Raw genomic sequence first — 25,714 nt, forward strand, 5'->3', positions numbered from 1 at the left:
AGAAGGGAGCCCAAGACTTCACTTTGGAGCAGTCTTTTCTTTATGACCATAGGAGGCAGGGGAGTGCAGCAGTTTGTAGCATAGTAGGGATTTTTTTTTTCTTTTTTTTTTTTTGAGACAGAGTTTCGCTCTTGTTACCCAGGCTGGAGTGCAATGGCGCGATCTCGGCTCACCGCAACCTCCGCCTCCCAGGTTCAGGCAATTCTCCTGCCTCAGCCTCCTGAGTTGCTGGGATTACAGGCACGCGCCACCATGCCCAGCTAATTTTTTGTATTTTTAGTAGAGACAGGGTTTCACCATGTTGACCAGGATGGTCTCCATCTCTTGACCTCGTGATCCACCCGCCTCGGCCTCCCAAAGTGCTGGGATTACAGGCGTGAGCCACCGCGCCCGGCAGTAGGGATATTTTTAATGTCGCAGAAGCCAAGAGAAGATTATTTTTTAAGAAAGAAGGAGTAGCTGGCTGTATGCTCTTTCTGGCTGCTGTGTCCAGGGAGCAGGAAGGAAACAGGTTTTACTGAGTGGCTGTCAGCTACCTCCCTAATTCCTGAAACAGTCACTACCTCCTAGGTGATCTACATTTCCTCTGGAATCAAGCAGTGCGTTCTTTCTTTTCCTAAAGGTTTTCCACATAAAACATCTTCAGTTAGAAGTAAACCTAACACTAGAGGCAGTTGTCTCATTGAAAGATGGCCCTATGTGCCCCTAATCTTCACCTAAAAATACATCTTTTCAGGTTTTGTAAAGGGGACAAATGGCTGTGAACCTCCACATTTATGGTTCTGGTTGGCTCTGCAGTCATGTGAGGTTCGGCAAGAGTTGAAGCATCACTCCATAGATTGCCTGTTGGGTGAAGATACCTGGGGTAGTCACTTTGATTTGAATACTTAGTGATTTACAAGAATATTAATTTTTTGGTTTCCAGAAGCTACCAAGTGTTACTAAAGTTGATTCCTGCTTTTGTTTCTTTCAGGATATGAACAGGTAACCAGTCTTTTAGGAGGACTCTCTTTCCTAATTAGCTACATCTCTCAATTTATAATCCTGAATCAGGAAGTTGCAGCATTTCCTTTAGGAAATAGTAGCCTAAAGGGACCAAAATGTTGTTGATCTATTTGTCTTATTTACCTCTAGAATAAGGAGAAAAGTTTTCATCACATCAGCTTGTGGAGACACCCAATCATGGTTTGTTGAAAGTAGATCAGCCACAGTATGGTCCACTAGTTTTGCATGAACAGATACTCTCAAGGTTTATAGAGTTCCTTTTATCCTTCTCCTTTTCAAATTTCTTCTTAAATTACTGTTTGAGTCACTACCCTAGTTGTTGCTATGATTCATTCTACTCTGACGTGAATGAATGAGGCAAGCTATGACTTCCACTTTATTTCTTTGCCTCTAACGTTTATAAACAGCTCAGTGCATATGTGTTTTATTGTTTTGCTGCTATATCTTCATTTTTATGTTTTCTGTCAGTATGCCTATTGTTTTCTTGCTGTTTCTTTACAAAAGAGCATTTTACCTAATATATGTGTGTATGTTCAGGGAAAGTGGAACGGACATTGATTGGAATGAAATTATCACCTTTTTTTCCAAAGGGAATGAAGTCTGACAGTCAAGCTTAGCTATAAACCTCCAATCACAGTAGGGTGTGCAGTTCTTCACTCATTCCTCTTTCATTGCTGCTCAGGAGGAAAGCTGTGATTAAAGTCATAATGGCCATATGACTAGGAGGAAAACTGAGCAATGATGACATTTAAATATATGATTCACCCTCTGGTGTGAATGCAAGGGACTCCAGGTCATAGAGGACAGGACACTTCGTTCCAGTGCATACTCTTCTCAAGACATGCCGAATCCAGCGTCCTCTGTTCAGAAAAACCTGAGCAAGAATTCTCCTTCTCATAATGTTTCTAAAGTGGTCTTCTAAATATAACTGGAGGTATGAAATCACCTCACTGTCCTTGAGATAGGAGAAAAGGTGCACAATTACTAAGAACTGCAGTTGATCCTTCAGCAGTAATTGCAAAGTGTTAGCAGGGTCTTTTTGTTAATAGGAGAAAAAGCTACTCCCTCTTTTTGGCTTAAGGTGCACATAACTCTTGAAGAAGAAACAGAGACAAACTCATTTACCTTGCTACATTTATCACCCCTTTCAAGACACTAAAAGATTTCTTAAAATAATTTCCCAGATGAGCCTATCCATGATGTTTGTGTGGTGAGAGAATGCTTTCAGTTCCTCTGCCTCTCCCATCAACCACCCTAATCCAGCTGTCTCCTCTCAACTGATTTCCTGGGCTCTGTCCTGCTGCCCTATACACAGACAGCTTCCTTTTTCAGGGATATACTGTAGGCCACAGTAGTCAAGCCTCACTTACTCTCAATTTAGATGTCACATTGGCAATGAGGCAATTGACTCCCAGCACAAACCCATCTTCCTTACTCGGTTTTCCGGTGCTGGGGCTGGAATCTTGTAAATCACCTTTCGTTTTTGCCATGTGGCTCCCCATTTGATTCTTCACTGGTGGGGGCTAAAAGGAGGAAAGGAGAAGGAATGCACTTCCTGCTTTGCCTCCTGTTGCTGTCAACATCGCCCCAGAATTAGCTTTTCACGCTGGGCGTGACAGTCTGTTCTACTTTACAGTTTCATCCACACTTTCAGAGGCAGCCTGGTTGCCACCCTCCGAGCAGCCAGCACCAGCCAGCAGTTTCCCCTCTTCACAGGTCTGGTTCCCACTTCTGGAGGACTTCTCCCCAGAGCTTTGAAATTCTAGTAATCCCCAAAGCGTTCATTGTTCCTCAGCCCTGGGGGTGGTAGCTGTGCTTCGCGCATCTACTTCCTCTGTGACAGTTCAGCATCTCCCTTTTGGCTTTGCTGTTCTCTATAATTGTTTATATCAAATTCTCTGTTAAAATAGGTGATTTCAATATCCTGGCTGCACCCTGCCTAATAACAAAGCTTCCCCTAAGGGTCCCACTCCAAAGCCTTCCTAGAAACTGGACCTCACGTGACCCAGGCCAGTGCAATCCTACCTGGAAGTAGGAGATTGGGCTTGAAGGCTTCTCTTTGCTCCTTTCCTCGTTGGTACTGCTTTGGAGGTGAATCTGGAGGGTCATTCCTATCCCAGGGCATTTTGTGAAAATTTGCTAACTGTGATTTATATGTCCCAGGATGGTCTGCGTTTTCCTTTCAGGCCCCAGGCTTCTTGGAAATTAAACTCTGTGCCGAGAATTATATTACCTGAAAAATAAGTTTTTCAATGGCCAAGCAATTCCTTGGGAATGAAAAGTGGCTGAAGGCTAAATGAAGACAAATGGACTGCTTGTGCTTGAAAAATTTGTGTAGTATACACATGGGAATTCAAGTTCTTTCCAAGGAGCTGGTGGGTTTATAAAGTGCATGTAAAATTTCAACTTGGACTTTAGTCTGTTTGATATGTAATGGATGGATTTTTCTAAATAGCTATACTTGGGGCACAATTTTTAGCTGAGTTTTCTATATTTTTTTTTTCAAAGAAAAAGTACAGTTTGTTCAGTGCTTTTTCTTTATTTTGTTGGTTACCAGAGACATACATTTGTTTTAAAATTCTCATTTATCAGACACCCAGTGAATTCCTTCAACATGTTTATGTACCGTGTCTTCCTAATCCCTTCCTAAGGCAGGGTTGTGTGATGACAGTGATGAATGAGCAGTGCCTGGATTACGGGCCAGGATGAAGGCAGGAGGTGCTTTGTGGCCTCTCCTTTTCAACTCACCTCAATGCTGGATGGAAAGTAGGGTTTCCATAGAGCCCTGGCCTATCAGACTGCCCCACTATCAACTAGTGACATTGTTAGTGTTTGGGATTTTTGTAATTCTAACAGGTGTACAAGGTATCTCATTGCTGTTTTAATATGCATTTCCCTAATGACATGATGTTGAACATGTTTTCACATGCTTGTTGCCACCTGTATATCTTCTTTGGTAAGCTGTCTATTCAGATCTTTTCCCCGTTTTTTAATTGGGTTGTTTTCTTTCTTGTTGAGTTTTAAGCATTCTTTGTATATTTTAGACCACAGTTCCTTATCAGATGTGTCTTTTGCAAACATTTTCTGTGTCTTGACTTCTTGTCTTGATATTAGTATTTTATTAAAGTAGTATATATATATATATATAGATAGATAGATAGATAGATACAATTTTAAGTATGAGAAGAAATTTTACGTGCATTGTTTTATGTGATGATGCTCACAATAATCTCATACCATCATTATCAGCCTTCCTTACCTCCCTATCCAGTACAATGGCGATGGTAATAGCGTCTTCTTCAGCATTGTGAGAGTTAAATGAGTAAATACACATATGTGAAAAGCTTAGAACAGTGCCTAACACATCATCCATACTGTAAAATTGTTAGCTCTTATTATTCTTGCTTTGAAAATGAAGAAACTAAGACATAACCCGTGAGAAGGGAAGCTGCTACTTGATCTCAAAAAGTTCTACTCTAATTACAGTGCTCTTTCAACTGCAGCCCTAAAGAAAGAACAGAATGACAAGCTCATGAAGCTGCTCTTCCTTACACAGTATGAGTGAAGGTGCCCCTGCCTTTCCCTGGTGACAAGCTTTGATATCAGGAACATAGTCCTTTGGATTTTTAAGGGTTTTTGCTTCTGATCTGAGTGGTAGCATTAGCCCATTTGCAGTTATTTGCTGAGGGATTGATCTTAAAGATTCAAGGTGATGGAGGAGCTCTTAGGAATCAACTATTTCAGACTCTTTCTGCAGCATCTAACAAATGTCAGATAGAGAAATTAATGAGGCACAAAGAGATTGATTGACTTTTCCTGTATCCTATTGCTCATAGGCAAAAACACAACGTGCAACTCCGATCTACAGATACTTAATTGGGTGATCTTTCCACGTCACCATCCTCCTCCTCGCTTTTGATTCTCCACCTTCCTTTCCTTCTTCCCTTTCTTTGTCCTTCCTAATCCACTTCTATTTATTCTTTACTTTGTGTGCATATATGAAATATAATTAAGATACAGAAAAGTGCCTCCTCCCCACAACTTACAAAGCAAACTCCCAGAAATCACCATCCCAGGTTACACTGGTCCCTTGTAAACCATATACTCCTTCCCTATCACCACCCATTCTCTCCCTTAACCCCACTCAAGGCAGCCATTACCCTGACTTTTGAGTGTCATCATTCACTTGTTCGGTTTTGGCATTTTACTATTTTTGCGTGCCTTTCTATTGAAAATAAGTTTTATCTATTTTTAAAGCTGTTTATATTATTGAAATACAGTAAACTGCACATATTTAAAGAGCACATTTTGGTACATTTTGACGTACACATACTCATGAAATCATCACCATGATTAAGATTATGTACATATCCATCATGCCCACAGTCTCCTCCTGCCTCTTTGTGTTTCCTTTTTTGGGTTGCTCCCTGCCCTTGTGTGATGAGAATGAAACACTTTTCTCCAGGCGATCACTGATGTGCTTCTTGTCATTATTGATTTGTTAGCATTTTCCAGAATTTCATATAAATAGAATCAATGGATATTTACTCTTTGCTGTCTGGCTTCATTCGCTCTAGCAGTTATACAGTGATATTTTATTGTACTTTAAGTTTGCATTTCCCTAATGATTAATTGTATTGACCATCTTTTTATGTGTTTGGTGGAATGTCAACATCTTTTGCATATTTTTGATCGAGTTCTAAGTTTCATTGAGTTGGAAGTGTCCTCTACAAATTCTGGTCAGAGATACATATTTTGAAAATATTTTTCTCTAAGACAGTGGCTTGTCTCCTTTTAATAACAGTATCTTTTAAAGAATAAAAATTTTGAGGAAACCTAATTTCTTGAGTTTTCCTTGATTGTTCCTGCTTTTGTGTGTGTATGTTGTTCTGAAGAAATCTTTCCCAAAACCAATGTTGCTAAAACTTACTACTATATGAAGATAGTTTCTTCTGGATGTTTTATAGATTAGCTATTAAATTTAGATCTATAATCGATTTGGAGTTAAGTTTTGTGTATGTTGTGAGTAAAAGGTTCATATTTTTTACATCTATAGATAGCCAGTTGTTACAGAACTTTTTGTTGAAAAGATTATTTCTCCATTGGACTGCCTTGGCACTTTTGTCGAAAGACACATCATTTATCATAATGTGTCTATTTTAGCATTTTTTATTATTTCTCACATAGGTCTATTTAATGCCAATATAACATTGTTTTACCAACTTTATAGTAAATCTTGAAGTTATAAAATTTGTGCTTTCCAAGTTTAACTTTCTCAAGTTTCTCTTGGCTATTCTAGATGATTTTCATTTCCATGAAAATTTTAAAGTCGGTTTGTTGACTTCTAAAATATATTCTAAGACTTTGGTTGAGACTACATTGAATCTCTAGATGAATTTGTGGAGAATTGATCATATTAACAACATTAAACCTTATTCATGAACATAGTATCTCAAATATTTAGGTCATCTTTAATTTATCTTCAAGATAATTTTTAAATTATACTTTCTTTGGCATTTTCATAGCTTTATTTTGCTTGGGGTTCTTTCAGCTTTTTGAAGCTTTGTGTTTATAGTTTTCATCAGACTTTGAATATTTTTCACCACTATTACCTCAAATATTCTCCATCTCCTACTTTGTCATCTTCTTCTGGGACTTCAATTTTAAGTTAGATTATATTATTCCAAAGGTCACTGGTGTTCTGTTCGCTTTTTCTTTTATTTCTTTTTTCCCTCTGTTTGCATTATTTTGAACAGTTCCTATTGCTATGTGGTCACGTTCTCTGATCTTTTTTTTTCACCACTGTCTGGTTTGCTGTTAGTCCCATTTAGAGCGTTTTTTTGTTTAGATACTGCATTTTTCATCTTTGGAGATAAATTTGGCTCTGTTTCATTCTTTCTCATACTTTGCTCTTCCCTCCCAATTGTGTCCATGTTTTACCCTATGTTTATGAATTTGGTGGAGTGAAATTTCAAGTCGGGAAGAGTTTTTTAGGTTAGGTGCACATATGTAGTTGTCTTTGTGTCCACTTTTAGATCTTTCTATGGGCTAAAAGATGAGACTATTCTCTAGGCTCATGATAAAGTTAATTACTGGGGGACCAAGGATTCAACATAGCCTTTGACAGTCTCACAAAGGGGTAACAAAATTGGAGCCTTAAGAAGCTTCAAATACATGATTAGTTTCCTTGCAAGTCAGTGTCTAACCAATCAGGGATTATCTTAAGCTAAGGTTAGAGATAGAAATGTTTCTTGAAAGACCAAGACAAAGCCTGGGCTTCAATTTTCATGCAAGGGCTCTTTTGATTCACCTCTGCACTGGTGTTGTAATTTGGGCCCAGTACATACAGTGAAGGTCTCTTGTAGACTTCTTGGCTTATGAAAACCTTGGATTTTGCTTTTTTTTCCCTTTTCTTTTTACTTTGTGAAGTTAAAAAAAAAATCACAGGTTGGTAAAAATGATCTTGTTGCAATATCACCTCCAAGAGACCTTTAATTCCCTAGCTTTTATTTATTTATTTTTAACTGTCTGTTGCAATTATTGATTTAGTGCCTCTTCCCAAACACACTTCGTTACCATCTCTGCAATAATAGATCTGGAACCTGTAAATAGTTTTCTTTTGCCAGGTGGCATGATATCAAACTGTCAGTAGGATGCTGGAGGGATACAGGATGAAGAACGGTTTTGTGTGTGTGTGTGTGTGTGTGTGTGTGTGTGTGTGTGTGTGTGTTTCTAGGAGGGTTTCTACTGGGTTTCTGAAATACATTGACTCTGGTAGCACCTAGCTTCAGCACAGCCCCGTGGCCAGCAGAAACTAGGATTTCCCCATGGTCGGCTTCCCCTGGAACACTACTAGTGTCTTCTCAGAGAGTTTCATGAATAGCTTTGCCTAATGTCCCCTTGTGTAGCTTCCTGGAATGGCATCATCTCATGGGCAGCTTTCTCTGGCATTCCAGAGAGCACATTCCCAATGACTGTCATGGCACTTTTCCATGGATGGCTTTCTCTGGGACCCCATGAGCAACTGTCATATGTAATCCTGATGTGTTTAAGCATGTTATATCTTTCATTGCAACAGTATGGGTGAGCCTGGAGCCTAAGTGAAATAAGCCAGGCACAAAAAGACAAATACAACATGATCTCACTTACATGTGAAATCTATAAGAGTTGATCTCATAGGATCAGAGGGTAGAATGGTGGTTACCAGAGGCTGAAAGTAAGAAGGAAAGGGGAGATGACAATCAAAAGGTACAAAGTTTCAGTTAGAGTTAGACTGGAAAAATAAGTTTCAGTGATCTATTGCACTGCATTATGGCCACAGTTAATAGTTTTGTATATTTTAAAATTGCTTAAAGAATAAATTTTTAACAACCTCATCACAAAAAGGATTGATAAAGGATAAGATAATAGATAACTTGATTTAACCTTTCTAAAAATGTATACATAGATTAAAACATTACATTGTCCCTTATAGCAACTATTATTTGTCAATAAGAATTTAATTTTAAAAATGTAAGTAAATCTAATCCAATTTATTTTAAGCAGAGATGTTGATCAAAACAATTTAGCCTGTCTTCACTAGAGACTTGAAACAAAACTTTAATTTTTTCAAAAAGTTTGAGAGACTATGTTACAGGAGAATAGGAGTCTGTACAGTACAGGGTAGACTCTTGAGATGGAAATCATGCCATTCTTCTAATAATCAAAGCCTTTTTGGCTTCCTCTTGGCTTGAAGATAAACTCTGCAGCCTTATTATCTGGCTAGTATAGATGACCTATCAAGACTATCAAGACTTTGCCACAATTTTCATTTCAGTTTGAATCATTCAGATTGAATTTCTTGCATTTCCCTCCATGTGCCATACCCTTTTCAATCTGGCCTTTGCACATGCTAGTCCAGCTTCTAGATTAATTCTTACCTGTGCCTCCAATGTAGTTTGGACATGACTTATGAAAATTTCTATTGCTCATATTTATGTGCTTCTATGAAGTACTTCTGTTTGTATTTAGCATATTGTATTCACCTACTGATGGAAAAAGTAATCCATCATTCAGCAAATCAATGCTTAGCATATTGTTCTCCTACTCAGACAATGAAGATGCAAAGATGCAGAAGGCAACTATTATTCCAGCTTTACATGCAGATTTGTACATGTCTATTGTTGTCTTTCTTCTTTAGACTATTATGAGGTTGTTATCTTTTCAGCACCTGGGACAGTAGCTTCTAGTAAGTACCTAGTAAGTGTTTCTGGAATGAATTAGTGAGTACAGGAGCAGAAAAAGGAGGAATTAGGAAATTCCAAAAGAAAAAGCTTGCATTTATATTTGTCAAAATGCCAACAATGTTTTAGCTGTCTCCTCATAGTGAGTTTTCAGGTGAATTTTACCTTCTTTATGTTTTTCTATGTTATTTGATTTTTATATGATTTAATTGAAATATATATGATTATATATGATTTGATTTTTAGCAGATTTAAATACACAAGAATAAAATAATTAAAAGTTTTGAAAAGACTTAAATCAGCTCTACAGCTATTCACTGCAAGCCCAGACATTTTTGTGTTATTCTAGAGCTGCTTCAAATCAATGCACCCTGCCGTTTCTCTCAGTTCTGACAAATCAGAGCTTGAAGGGTTCATTTATTAAAAATATCTGTGAGGACTTTTGGTTAACTACTTCAGAAGCTTATGCACAAATCACTGTCAAAGAAGATGTATAAAAAACTGGTCACTTAAAACATATCTACCTAATAATTTCCATATCCTTCTAAATCCAGTTCTCTCTGGCAAACTTCAAATCTGCATTTTTATAACAGTATTTTCAAAGTCTGACATTTCTAACAAATACTTTCAATAGCCCATTTTAGCACTAGCTGAAAAACAGCTCTCACTCTTTCAGCTGATGATGTATTTTTAGAACACTTGTCTTTTTCCATGGGTTTGTAGGCTTTGCTTTTGTACATCCTGGGAGGGGCTACGGCATGAGACTTGTGGTTGGGACACATTACTGCTACCTTGAGCATCAGTTTTAGAAAATGTCTCAGACTGTTGTTTAGATGGGGAGGGCACCCGAGCCAGAAGCCGAGATGAGTGGTTCATTTTCTCAGACTCATCATCAATTCTGTTGGGAGAGGAGAAAATTTTAAAAACCGTAAAATGGTTAGTCAACATTAGAAAAAGAAACGTTTCTCAATGCAGATACTAGTGAAGGTTGTCTTCTAAAAAGTTTTTACTGTAAATTGACAATTTATAATTCTATATATTTTTGAGGTGTACAGTGATGTTATGATTTATGAAGACAATGTGAAATAGTTAAATCAAGCTAAAGAACATATCTTAAATACTTTTTTGTGGTGAGAAGATTTGAAACTTTCTTTATAATTTTGAAATCTAATATTATTAACTATATTCACCATGCTGTGTAATAAATCTAAAAATAAATTTTATTTCTCCTAAGTGAGGTTTTTTCTCTTTGACCATCATCTCCCCACCCCTCCTACTCTCCATCTCCATCCTCTAACCCCATTTGACTCTCTGCTTCTTGGAGCCTGATTGTTTTAGATTCCACATATAAGTGAAAATGTACAGTATTTGTCTTTCTTTACTTGGATTATTTCACTTAAAAATGATGTTGCAAGCAGTGTGGTACACTGGTAGGGATATAGGTTTGAAGGTCAAATGAAATCTTTGTCACTTATGGCTTGTGTCTCTGTCCAGATTAACCTCCAGAATTCAATATTCACGTCAACAAAAGGGATAGAGTTAATACCCATCTCAAGAAAATATTATGAGACTTATCCATGTCCAACATATACCTGAAGCACAGTAAATATTAGTTTCTCTTTCCCAGTCAAACAAATGAAGAAAAAGCCCTGAACAAATATGTGCATTGCTTGGTGATTGCTTACACTCACTCTATTGATTTCCTGTGTTGTTAGAATTTTTTCTATGGATGTGAATTACTTTTATATATCTTTTAAGTTTTAATAAAGGGAGAAACACTGTTTTGGAAGTCTGTAATAAACATTTAATTCCAAAATGTTGCCTATTAAAGCTATGTATGTCAAAACACAACTATCTAAAACACTGAAGTCACAACAACAAAATCAGAGACTACTCGAAAGAGCACAATGTACTGATCCATGGAAATGCAGTCCAAGGGGGCAGAAGAACTGTGCTGATGGATTTCAGAGCACTCCATGCTACCTTTCACTTCTCTCCTCCCCTCTCTACTCTTTTCCTACTACTCCTGCAGCCTAAGTTGTGGCTGTTAGGTGTAGGTAGAAAAAAAAAATGGCACTCTAGTGAGACATCTTTCTCTTTCTCCTTTCACATTGCTATCCTCAAAAGCAAGACGTCTGTTAGGCTATGGAAGTGGGAGCATTGCATAACGGTAGTGCAAAAGGGGCACTTCAAAACGAAAAGGTGATTATAGAATAAAGGTGTGACGTGGCCTGTGTGTACCAAGGAGGAAAAGGGGGAAATTCCACCTTCTCCAACTTCCAGCATGCAGATGACATACACCAGATAGAGCCACAGGTGCATCCAAATGATGAACTCCGTGAAGGCTCATGATGGCAGAGCTCAAACAGAATCCTTTCAAGGGATTTTCAGACACAAACAAAATTGTAACATGAGTGCCATGAAAAGTAACCTTCATGGAACAATAATCAGAGGTGCCAACCAATATCGTTACCTCTCCAAACTAAGTCTGGTAGAGAATTTGGGAATAATAATTGCTAGCCTTACTGAGATGTGAGAGAAATGGTTATGAATTCTTTACAGATATTGTTTTACTTAATTATCATTACAATCTATCTAGGTAGACACTTTTATTAGACCATTTCTCCAGTGTAGAAACTCAGGCAAAGGAGCGTTAGATACTTTGCCAATTATCATGTCTAGTAAGTGGCAGGACTTGAACTCTGAAACACTAGGCTGTGTTGCTTGACAGGCTTCAGTCTAGTAAATGGGCAACCAAATAGAATGTTCCTTGATTATTGTGAAAGTCCTTGGCCGTTGAAGAGAATTAAAGGAAGATGGCAGAAACTGTGTTGTGAACTGATGTAGCCAATTTGTTCATGCATAGCTGTGTGGTTCTGATATCCAGCTGGCTACTTCTGATGACCTTGCTATCAAGTTATAAAAGCAAGTCTGCAGTGAAACTTTTCTACACAGAGCCATATTTGTTAGATAAATATTCATTAGCAAAGAATCCTCAACACTTTTTCTACATCATATTTTTATCTCTAGCCTCAATAAAATTCGAGCTTTCTCCTCCTATTTGAAAATTTCACTCAGGCCAACAAAACTTCTAAAGAAAGATTGTGTGTCCCTGTGTGGTAGGCATCCTGTAGTCAGAATTCTCCTAAACTAATGACTAGACATGGAACTGATTAGGGATCAAGCTATGGACTTGATCCTCAGAGTGAAAGGTATAAGCCGGGGCGGATTCCTATACCCTTTTCTTGTAGGGCTAGAGAGTATCTCTAAATAATATTGACCAATCCATACAACTAGAATAACTTTACTTTCTTCTAATAAGAACCCATTTCTAATATTCATCACACTCTATAATGTCACTGGTCCTATCAGTGAAAATTCATTTTGTTTTCTGGCGTGCTATCAATGTGTCATTGAGTGTCACTGATAGAACCAGTGACATTATTGAGTGTGATGAATATTAGAAATGGGTTCTCATTAGAAGAAAATAAAGTTATTCTAGTTGTATAGATTGGCCAACAGAATGCCTTGTAGGAACTGCCCCAGAATAACATGCCCATTTAGGTACAAGACCAGTTGGCTGCCTCTAACCTTTGACCAACACAAACATAATACAGCACTGATTATGCTGAAATACTTCAAAGTGGATCGACTTTGTAATGATATCACACATTTCTAGTTTTCACATTTTTAGGGAGATCCCCTGCTCTTTCTTTGGGCACTGCTTCTATTTTTGAACAGGTAATTTTCTTTTCTTGATAGACTTTTTGGTTTCACCCATGAAAAACAAGTATTGGATTTGTCTTCTGTGACGTGTGTGGTATTACACTTACAGTTATAAAAGTCAAACCATTTGGGTAATGATAACCACATCTGTTAAATGCTTCCTATAGTACTGAGAATTTTGGGGGGCAATTTGGAGGTATTGTTTAATCCTCACAGCAATCCAATGATTAAGTTATTCTGGTTTGCAGCAAAAGAAATCTGAGGCTTCAAGAGATTAAATAATTTGGCCAAGGTCACGCAGTAAGTGACAGCAACAAATTCCAAGCATCATGCTTTTAATCAATCTATACACTGTAATGGGTTATTTAAAAATACACTTCCTGAAAACAATACATAATTTGCCCCAACAGTTAACATTGTAATAAATGTTGAGGAACAACTAAGAGGACGAGATATTGTATGTCTTACTGGTGTGGCTGTAGGTAATGCGTAATGGCAGAAAGAGATAGTGTGTATGTATGTGTATCTTTACATGCACACATACTTGCCTCCACTTCTGAACATCTGTTTTTCACTTGATCTTAGCCAAAAGGCCAAGAAGTGATGGACATCTGTTTTTTAACTGCAACATGCTTATAGTATTTTAAGACAGTTACAACAAATCCTGTGACCCCGGGTAAAAATGGTCCAGGGTAATAGTACTTGGTAACTTTGGTTTAACAACCAAGAAACCTTCCACATAACTGAAGAACTGTCTTTTTTTTCCCTTCATGTAAAGATCCTTTACACTCCAGAGATGGCGAGAGCTGTATTCCTATACCTGAAATAAAACACAAGGAATAAGTACCCTAGGGTTTGTCAAGTTGTTTGACAATAACCCTCATGTAATGAATATATCTCTGTAACAATGCATGCAAATCTTTTTATAAAAAGATTTCAAATATGATTGAATCCTAGAGAGATTAAAAAACACATAAAAACACAAAACTATGTCAGATTTTTAAGCTTAACATTTATAGACAAAGAAAAGGAGCAAACATATGCTTGTGTCTTGTTCATGTAAAATCCAATCAATCACTGAGAGAATTACTCCACACAGGCACTGAAAGACACAGACTGATGGAGATCTTCACTTTCAACATGAGACTTTCAAAGTCACTTTGGGCATTGTGAAAGTTGAAAGAAGACAGAAAATTGAGGATCACATAGGAGATTTCTATGAATCATATTTGAAAGTGGGGTATATCTTTTCCACAATTGAGCTGCTTAGCTCTACTTAGATGCAAGAGAGGTCGGGAAACACAGCTTCTTTCTGGGCAGAAACCTCAAAGCAAACTCTCTAAATTAAGTGAGTTCTGCTAGTAAAGAATATTGGCCCCAGTGAAGTCACACACTTTAATGAATAAACTGAGGGAGGCCAGGCATGGTGACTCTAGCCTGTAATCCCAGCACTTTGGAGGCCAAGGTGGGTGGATCATTTGATATCAGGAGTTCGAGACCAGCCTGGCTAACCTGGTGAAACCCTGTCTCTACTGAAAATACAAAAATGAGCTGGGGATGGTGGCTCACATCTGTAATACCAGGTACTTGGGAGGCTGAGGCAAGAATCACTTGAACCCAGGAGGTGGAGGTTGCAGTGAGGTGAGATCACACCACTGTACTCCAGCCTGGGTGACAGAATGCAATTCTGTCTCTAAATAGATAGATAGATAGATAGATGGATAGATAGATAGATAGATAGATAAGAAACTGAGGGATAAAATGCACAGAAAAAACTTCAAGTTTGCAAGTGGTATGAAATCCTTTCTGATACTATTTTAATTCTATATTCATGGAATTAATATATAGGGAGATATTTTCTGGAATTAAAATGTGAGTAGTCCATATTTGCTACTAGTAGTACCTAAAATTTTATTAAAATGCTACCTATTACAGACAAAAGTCCTGTTACATTTGAGTAATCTGTGTTTTAAAATAGCCCATGAAAAAAAGTATTGTATATGAATTAAAAGTACCTACCTTGGGGAAAACCAAACTGTAACTAATGTTTCTGTAAAGGAATACAAGAAATGACATTGAGGGAGGGAAACTATTTCAAAGTACACTCAGGATAATGGCCATTAAAATCTATACCTCAGAAAAGATCCTGGTTACTGTAAACTTTCCTGAAGTTTTCAGGCCAATAGGCAGCCAGGACCACAAAGGATCACAATAAACTAAAGACCATAACAAAGGATATCACACACAAACCATAGAACATTAGTCTCATCTTAAACAAACATAACACAACTGACCTTGGAGCGTCTAGTTTTGCTGCACTTACTGGAGACAATACCCTAAGCTAAAACCGTTATTCAAACAGTTTTGAAAATAGAAATGTTGTGAGAAATACAATCTCTACATTTCCTTATTGTTTCTCTTATTCTGTTGGGTGACTTATACATATTTATAGTTCCAGGCTTGTGGTTTGTGAGTGTGTGTATGTGTGCATGCGTGTGTGCATGGTTGCTCTGTGCACATGCAATCCTCCCAGGCTATATCTGTGCAGTGCCTGAGCTGCTAGATAAAATAATGTCCCTCTAAGTTGAAACTTCAGGAGTAGAGCTGCCAGATGCTCAAAAGAAACATCTGTTCCTGAAGGCCACAGGAGACAACAATGAAGGAAAAAGCGGATAATTTACAAGACAAAGTAAATACAACAAAGTGCAAATATAGATCAGCCATTCTGTTTCAAACTCGGCTGGCACATAAGGGGAAATAATAAAATACCGTTTCCTCTTATGCCACAAAGCTCTAATTCTGTTTTAGAGGTGTGATATTGGGTGAGACATCATTTTTGCCCATTGTACAGTATATGATTATAGGGAAGGGACAATGAAGACAAATCTCACTAAATCCCAAGTTTACTCCTGTATTTTCATCTAAAACCACAGTGGTAAAATCAATGACCCTTAATCTTTGGCTACAATGATGGTCGAGTAACCTGAACTTGAAGACAACTGAAGCTAATGTAGAAAAGGAAATGTGAGTTGAGGCCACAGGCTGTATCAGGCCCAAGAACCAGCACAAGTAGGTGGCGGAGAGAGAGGAAGCCAGGGAAGCAAAGCAACCACCACTAGATTGGAAGCCCAGCTTTTATGGTGGAATATTCTGTGGTTGGGCTGTTCAGAGGGGAAGGGAAACAGAAGGACAGTGCAGTGAAAAGTTAGAAGGTGCGAAGCCTGTCAGCTCTAAATGCCAGGGAGTGAGTATCCTGAGTCCAGATAGGGCGTCTTGAATTTTCTTGGTCCAGAGAGTCTTAACAGTTGTGCTGGTGATGCAATGCCTTTGCAGTTGGCTTCTCAGTGACTGTCCTCAACAGTCCGGCTCCTGCTGCCTTGCTTGCTGTGCTGTGCACCAAAGCTCTGCCTCTGAGCCACCTCAGCAACCTCAGGTTGCCTTACCTACAACCCTAAGCTGGCCCTCCTTGTATTCCTACACTACTGCCTGCTTTTCCCACACCCTGCCATGTTCAACTTCAGCTTACCCGCCCTTTTCTTTCACCTTGGGTCTTCCTGCAATGACCCTGTTTATTTTAATACCGATAAATGGAAGCTACTCCACTCCTATATATTTTCTTTTTCCAAAAATCTTGTTCCAAGCTCAACAGGTTGTTGTCTGCCATTTTTCTCCCAACCTTCTCATACTCTCTTCAGTCTCCCAGGGATCATGGCAGGTCCTTATTTCTTTTATTCATTTTTCAAAAATCTTAATCCTAACATCAAGGTATCTACCTTCAGGCCTCAAATCTCCATCACCGTTTCTTCCTTAGAATCTATCATACAAAAAGGTCCTGGTGGTCTGCCTGCTGGCTTGAAGTCCCAGAAATCCTGAGATGGTTATGGGCATGGAAAATACCATCCCATTTCTCCCTCCTTTCTGTCTCCTTTCTCCTCTACTCACCCTCTCCACATAATAACACAGACACATCAGTGTCTTCTCCATTTTTAACCAAAGGACACTAAAAATAATGTACTAATTTGAATCTCACTAGTTTAATTTCATTATCTGAAAATTGTATGTTCCTGTGTAGAAAAACATGTTGGAATGATATAGGACAAGGAGAATTCTCCTGGATCCTTTGTTGGCTCACCCAAAGAGAAAATAGTAATCACCCTTAGTAGTAAATACACTGAGATTTTTCAAGGTCTGGGCCCAATATTCAGGATCAATTAATTCCTCTCTTTCAATGGATTTACTTGTCAGTGTATGTCCCAGGTTTCATTTTTCAGACTGTTGTGTCTCTTGTGCAAACTTCTAGGGCAGTGTCAGTGAAGGCAGGGTATTCCCACTTAGCAACAAGAGTGGACCAGAGATCCTATACTCCTTACAAACAGGATTATCTCTGTTTGTGAAGCCCAGAGGCTAGTCTCGTGGGCATCCTCCAATACTCTTAGAGTAGTCATCTGAAGTAAATAAAGACAAAGGTGAAAGAGATCTTTCCTCTTGAGGTCTGACAAGGATTTAGGATATGAACTATAATGTCCCAAACATATGTTATTAGATTAAAGGGCAGATAATTATAAATGTATAGTTATATTTAGAATCAATCCGAGAAACACCATCCCATCTAATTTTACATGCACCTGAACCTCCCTTGAGTATAGTCTATAGAATCTTAGAGAAGACAGAGGCCAGCCTGTGTCATGGACTCTTAAGAGATATTGATGATATGATGCTGATCAGTATCATGAAAACAGGCCATATTTTTAAAAAGGCTTAACCAGTATCATGCAGGATGCCTTGAATATAAAGATGAGTAATACACGATTTTTTCTCTCAAAGGTTACCTACTGGAATGGTTCTCAAATTTTAACATTCCTGAGAATCAAATGTAAAGTTATTTACAATGTGGATTATGCCCTTCATCCCACGTTCTAATTCAACAGTTCCTTGTGAAATTTAGGACTTCACAAAAGTCCCTGTGTGATTCAGTCAAAAAATCACCCTCAGAGAAGTTCTCATCTAATGAACAGCACCTAAAAAAATGGAGGAGAAATGATAATGAACACAGCAAAAGTAAATATTTTATCCTAGAATTGTCCACAATTACTTCTGGCCACAGGATATCCTTTATCTGTCCCACACATACATGACATATTTTTTAGCTCATATCCAGGAGATGGTAATCATGCATACAGTTTACACATTTGTCTCTTATTTGCACCTGCTCAAGGAATGGCGTGCTTGTGCATGCAACTGTTGAGTTCAGCTCAGGGATTCCTAATTGAAAACGCACATCTCAGAGCAAGATACAGGCTAATAATGTAGAAAGGACCACCAGCCAGATTTATTACTTTCTTTTCTAACTATGTTTTTCTACTGGCAAAAAAAGAGGCAGTAACATCTCAGGTATTTGTGGTTGCCATAGGGACAGAAGCTGTGATTTACCATAGAACATTGCTGAAAATAGCAATAAAGTAGCATTTCCACAGAGGTCAGGAGCACAGATTCACTGAAGCTACAATCAAACCAGACAGCTGCTCAATCCATTCAATAAGAATTTTGCGGTTGCCATTGTAAGGTAAGTGGAAGAATGGTGAAATCCAGCCAAGTGTTCCCCTCTTGCTTACACATCTTCAAATGCCCCAAGGTCCTTTACCCAGAGCTTTTGAGCTGCTTTCCCAGGTACTCTGGGCAATAGAAGGGGTTGACAAGAGATAAAAAGTTATTATTTTTTTAATCCAGTGACTCAAAAGTCAATGTTCAGAACCATAGACATTCTAAAATCTGATGCCTTACAATCCCTCATGGAGAAAATAGGATCATATATTGAAAAGAAACCTGGAGTTTTCTGTGCAAGCAAACTATGAGGCAACTTCTGGCTTCCTAAAAGGTACGACTCAGTTACTGCTTAACGGATGGACATGATGTGAATATATAATTATATGTATGTGTGTACACACACACACACACACAGTCGTTTTAAGGGGAGCACAAATGTTTTTAAGGGGAGCACATTTAGCAACGGCATCTCCTCTTTCTCTTCCCTATCCATTTTGTTTCTGGAATGCAGTGCTCTGAAAGGCAACTGATCATCCTGCTGTATTGCAGAAGACATCCAGTTTGTCTCTTATTTTCCCTCATTTTCAGCAACAGATACCTACAACCCTGCTTCCATTGTCTTTTAAGTGTCGTGTTTTATATTTCATCTTCACTTTGTCTTTAAACCTGATCTTCATCTATTAACTATCTTATAGCACTTTCCATTACAATTGTGTGTGGGTGTGCGCACGTGCACGCATGCTAAAATTTGGCAGCAGGGTGGTGGTGATCTTCTGAACTGTGTATTTTAGACTTTACCTAAATACTTAATTTTTCTGTTTAATTAAAAAGTGTTAGCCAATTTGGGGTCTACTTCCAAGTAATGGAATGTAGAACATGCAAAATACTGTAAGCTGTGTTCTCTATCCATAAGTAACATAAAGTTAGACTCTGGGAAAAAATTATTAACGTATGAAATAGTGTGGACTGCACAGGAAAAAATTAAGTACTACATTGCCTTTTATAAGAATGTTGTTCACTGGTTTGGAATGACTCACTTTAAGCTGAGTGCCTTTGAAATGATGTGGCGTGATAACTGCCTCAGAACGTGCACTCCCTAAAAGCCTCACAAGAAACAGGAGAAAGAGGAGCTCTAAAATACACGTGTTTTATCTTTGATGGGCTGGGTGAGCCATTCATTTGTACACATATGTCCTTTTATCAAGAAAGGCAACCATTTCCTCTGGAGCTCAAGCGAAGAAAGAGTAATTGGCCCTAATTTTGAAAGTAAATCTATTATAGCTGTTCTGAACTTCTTGGGAAGCTTTTACGTTAGTTGCCAACATATCCCATGCTTAATTGGTATTGTAGCTTTTTTCTTCTTTTAAAAATATATTTATTTGTTTTCTTTCAACATAGGATACAGAGTTGAGTTAATCAGTGCATGAGACCGTGCTGATTAATGTACAGTAAATCAGTGCTGTCATCACCACTAGAATTTGTTACTGTTTTTCTCCTTCATCCCTGGTTACTTTTGTAATCACCCTTCTCACCCCAATCACCTCTACATACATTAGCAGTTGCTGTCATTTGTTTACTATGTCCCTGTCCCATATGAGTTTAATAAACATTCTTGCATAAATTTATGTCCATGAAGAATATATACAGTTGTTTTGTGAGGTGGTAAGTGTAGTGTTTAAGAGTGTGGGTGCTGGATCCACCTGCCTGGATGATACCCCAGCTTCATGAAAGGTATATGTCTTTGGAGCTTATTAGTTCACATATTCGGAATCTTTATCTGGATAAGCATAGTAATAGTACCCATCTCAATGGGCGTTTGAGTGGATTAAAATGCATATAAAGTACTTAGAACAGTATCTAGCATATACTAAGGAGTACATTAATATTAGTTATTATGAGGTATATTTAATTTGCATAAATGGCATTGACTTACAGAGCTGATTTTTTTTTTAGGTAATAAGTTCATGTAAAAGCTATTTGTATGATCTATTCATTTCCCCTAAGGACACTGCATCTCAATGTTGTGTAGTATTCTACTACATGCATCCTATACATTTCAGCCTACACGTTTCCCATTTACACAGACACTCATGTTGCTTCTATCCTTGTATATTATAGACAAGGCTATTATAAATGTCTTTGTACCCCTGAAGGACTGTGGGAGTTTCTCAAGCTGTGTACCCAGGAGTTTGGGTCATAATACCAAAACACACAATCTGGAATGCCACAATTCTTAACGTTGAAATCCCAAGAGTTTAAAATCTCTAAAGTCTAAACTCCTGAAAATCACAATCTTGAAATAAAAATTCCAGAAGTATAATTCTGTTAAAATTTAAAAATTATTTGAAAGATACTTATTTACATTTTTAAAAGGGGATTTATTTGTACAACATAAAAACATGGCAGGCCACTTTATATCTTACAATAGGCAATAATACATGAATTTTGCAAGCATAAACACAGATACACAAACAACAGTTACACGGGTCTAACAATTATGAGCAGATGGACCATACTCATAAATAATAGGTTAAAAGGCAAAATGTATAAATGCATATCACTGTGGTTGGTAATTACCCTTCTTACTCCATGCAATTCTCCAAACGTTAGCAGTTACTCTCATGTCCCCACCTTTAAAACTACTGTCACCTGAAATACTGTGACAGACAACCTACATCTTTTGACGAGATGGATCAAAAGCTGCAATGGGTCACCACTGTGTAGGCTTTTGCCCAATTAGCCCAGATCGTGAGAAATTTTATCTTTGACAAATGCAGATGTGCAAAAAAAAAAAAAAAAAACCCCTCCTCATTTATGGAGGAAGTTGCAACATTACATACACACACAGTACTTACACACAAAGTTAACTTTGTGATAATGCACTTTTTGTGGAGTCAAATTGCTGATGTTCAAGGCAGCAGAAGAAAAGTCTGTTCCAGCTCTCAGAGAGAACCCATTTGCCTTGTGTGTTTGTTCTCCCTGGGCACCAGGCCAATTGAATGGTGCCTGCCAATGTGGAGGGTAGATCTTTCTACCTAGTCCCAGTCAGACTCACATACTCATCTCCCCTGGAAATACCCTCACAGACACACCCAAAATAATGCTTTACCAGATTTCTAGGTATTTCTTAGTCCAGTCAACATCTAAAGTCCACAAGTTTACCCTTTGTCAACTTGGCATCCATATGCCCCTCCTTAAATCATGCTTAATGGAGACAATAACAAGATACTAGCTCCATGTAACATGATGCAACAGAGGTGATAAAATGATGCTGTGCACAACCAAAAATGCGCTAATCACTTCCCCCAGAATTCAACTTGCAGAATGTCAACATTCGGAATTGTGATTTTCAGAGTTTCAGACATTATGGGCTAACATTTGGATTCCATTCACTATTATGGCAAATAAGGGATTAGTTATTATTATATACATTCCTCTCTCCCTCCTGCTTTCCTTCTTTCATCATACAATACAGTTGTTAAATGGTTCATAGCTGAACTGCATAGAATGCTATGTTGATATCCCTTTATTATGTGTTTTTGGTTGTGTTTTAACATTTGCCTCATTTTCTCATTTGCTATTTCTCAGAAATGTAATGTAAAATTCTTTTCAGTATTAAACACATTATCAGATAATCTGACAGTGTTAATTTTTTTTTTTTACTTATGCATAATTTAGGATTGACTGCTCCATGCCTGGTGCATAAGGACTTTATTTATTTAACCAGTCTCCTAGGGATTCCCTGAACTTTTTTCCTCTTGTGAAGCTGCTATTTCCTGTTTATACTGACTTCGTTTTTTCTGGTTTCCTCGCTTACTTTGTGGAGCACATCTTCCAGCAGCTTCTTAACAGAGACTATAGAAGGAGGATTTGCGAGACTTTGCTTGGCTGAAAATATCTTCTTTTCTTTCACACTTGATTGATAGATTTCATGGGACATTATTATACCTTTGAAATCATTTTACCTTAGAATGCAGAAATTAAGCCTTCTTTATATTCCAGCTTCCAGTTTTGCTATATTAAGCCATCCTCCCTGGGTTGTTTCACCTGCCCCACAGGAAGAGGGGAAAGAGGTGCACCTGCTGGTACTTTCTCTGTTCCCCAAACGACCCTGGCAGATCCTAATGTTTCTTTGTATCTGAGACTGGCACACAGGGGCTGACAGGACTCATTTCCTGCCTCACCACATTGCAGAAGAGCCCAGCCAGGCCAGTGTCAGTAAAGAAAAGAAAATTCTTAGGCAGCATTCCTGGGCTCTCCATGGTCCATAGCATGTAGCACTCATCTCCAGGATGCTTTTCCCCCTGCACCTGAGAACCTTGATTTCTGGGATCCATTAACCATTCTCCAATTCTGAGCAGCAGCCAGTTTGGGTTTGGGGTGGACACAGCAATTTGTAACAATATGCTACCTGATGGGAAACCCCAGGAGTTTCTTTTTATAGTGCAGGCAAATGTTGTTCAAACATATGCCAAAACACTAATAATGGAGCTAATAAAGCTCCATTTTAATAAACTATCATTGGAATAGAATGTGTATGTTGTTAATCTGTTTTCCAGTGATCCTCTGTCATTAAATGGCATCTGCATTTAGCCAGATGCTAGTCTGAAATCTGAGAATCAGTCTTGGTTCTTCCGTCTTCCTCATCTCATATATTTTCCATCGTCAACTCTTATGGACTGTTTTCTTCAAAATACATAAATCTGTCTACTTTTCTGTGTGGTCCCCACTGGCATTGTGGCACACCACTTTATTTCTTACCTGGGCTACTGCAGTATTCTCAGTGACTCCCCCATCCAATTCTGCTCCTATTCTAATTCATTCTCCACATAGCAGCTAGACTTAGTTTTCCTCAAACGCCTCCCCACGGTGTATACGGCTTAGGACAGTCAGCTTCTTGCCTTTTCTTCCCAAGCTTCGGACATGCTACTGTCTCTCCATCTCCCACTAAATTTTGTGCCTGCAGCACCCTCATTTCTCCCTACATCTCCATGTTTTGTGTGTAAAATGCTCTTTTCCTTACTAGCTATTGCATACCCTTTGAATGTCAGCTTGAATAATACTTCTTCAGAGGTTCTCCCAGAGTACTGATTGTAAAGCAAGTCCCCCCTAACATGAATTTATCATAGTGTCATTTTGTTTTCATTTACCCAAATGGTGGTCATGTTGATACTTATTGTTTACTTAGTGTCTATCTCCCCAAATGGGTTACAGACACCACAAGGCAGGTGCCAAGTCTGTTTTGTACACCGCTGTGTTTCCATTCAAGGAAATTGCCTGGGACATAGTAAAAATATGTGAACTTAGTAACAAGGGGACAGGCTAGGAGTGTATTCCTTTGTAGATTTGGCTAAGTGTGGACTGGATTTATTGGTGTTTTATGCCATCTTTAGGGTCAGTTTTGCAGTGGATTAAAAGAGAGGATGAATAACAAGGGAAATGGCTTTGAATGTGCATTTTTTATGTGTATGTATGTTGAGTTTTGTGGAAGAGCAAATAAGAAATTGGGAAATAGGATACTTCAATGGTAATATAATTTAATACCAAGTATTAGTGGTTTCCTGAAATGTGGAATGATTTATTCACTAAGAGTGAATATAGTTATAGTCTCTGAACCAGGTGCTATAACTTAGGAAATTTAGACCCACAGTCTGATTTCAGAGAACCTTCAGTTAAACATGTGGTTTTGTGTATGCAGAAAAAAATGATACAGGTAGTTATAATAAGCAGAGTGGTTTAAGTACTGCCACAGAGATTAGCGTTGGGCCAGCGGCTGTGGTGACACTTCACTAAGAATTGAGGACACAGCCAGCAGCTTAGATCAGGCATGTGCAGGATTTTGACAGGTAGTGTTTGGTCTCCCCGCCTTTTAAATACTCTGAGCAATACTGTAGAATGGATTAAGCTCTATGGTCGAAATGAGTTTCACAGTATTGCCTCTCCACAGATCTTGATTTTACAAATAAAAATGTATGCTGTTAAAAATGCCATACAAGGTAAAATTTTAATATATATGCTATGAGATGAAAAAAGGTATTTTGGTGCTAATTAACTGAACCTTCGTTTTGTGATTAGCCTGAAAGGAAATTAAAACTCATTTGAATCATAAATTGCTCTTCAGCAGGCCATTATGAATTTTACGGAAAGATATTTCCAATACTCTCCCTACCTTTTTAAGCAAATACAGTCTATGAATTTTTAAATAAAGCCTAAAAATCAAGTAATTCATCTACCAAAATATTTTTGTTTATTATTGTCCTTCTATGGAGGACACAATTTGATGCAGTTTGAACATAAGTCTTATTTTCCTTCATGATCTTACTTAGCTTATATGACAGGCAGCACAGCTGATTGCTTTTGAGCATTTTAATGTGAGAGGGGATTTCGCCCCATCTCTGGAGGCAATTGGGTACTATAAATAGCCGGGTAGTGTTCTTACGCACGCCAGTCACACAGTGGATTTTAAATGTTACAGCCTTCATTTAAAGGTGAAATGATAAAGCACAGTGACCACTAAGGATTTAATAACTTGTAGGGATCCAGTTTTCTGTTGCATAACCTCTTTTTCCTCAGAAAACGTTTAGTAGTGTACAGTTTGCAGCGGCAAATCAGATAGGAGGACAAAAATCTAAAAACAGCACAGAGCTATGTAAATAATAAAGGAAACTGCATGTGGGGTTCTCTCTTTTACAGAGGGGAAACAGGTCTGCTGTGCAGCAAAGGGGCTTACTAAGGAGTGACCAGTCTTACTCTATCTGGACTTAGGTATCTGTATGCAGCCCAGTGCGAGAGAGCCATCAATTTCTTAGTAGTTAAATCAGGAAAACTAAACCCAGATGCACTGAAAGTTGCAGTGGAAAAATAAATGTAATCAAATCAGAAGGTGAAGGAAGATAGGACCTATGATAAGTAATTAAAAATTGCTACATGGTATACATTTAAAAAATCTTAGTTAAAATAACAGTCATTTAAAAAGAGTGTGTCACATATTTTTAAGGAAAACCTGTAAATATTTACTTTTAGGTCTGAGATATTTTCACATATTGCAATGGATATTGGTTGAAATGAAAGTCAATCCTGTCTGCTTAACACTGCAAGGAACCAGGACGCAGTCTATTTATTAGAAAGTCTCCCCAGCCCACATTCAGGGCCTATGAAACTTAATGTCTCTCTTTCAACCAGCTTTCTGTTTTAAAAGCAGTTTTTTTTTTTTTTTT

The sequence above is a fragment of the Cebus imitator genome, unplaced genomic scaffold, assembly GCF_001604975.1.
Source record: "Cebus imitator isolate Cc_AM_T3 unplaced genomic scaffold, Cebus_imitator-1.0 Scaffold94, whole genome shotgun sequence".
NCBI classification, from domain to species: Eukaryota; Metazoa; Chordata; class Mammalia; order Primates; family Cebidae; genus Cebus; species Cebus imitator.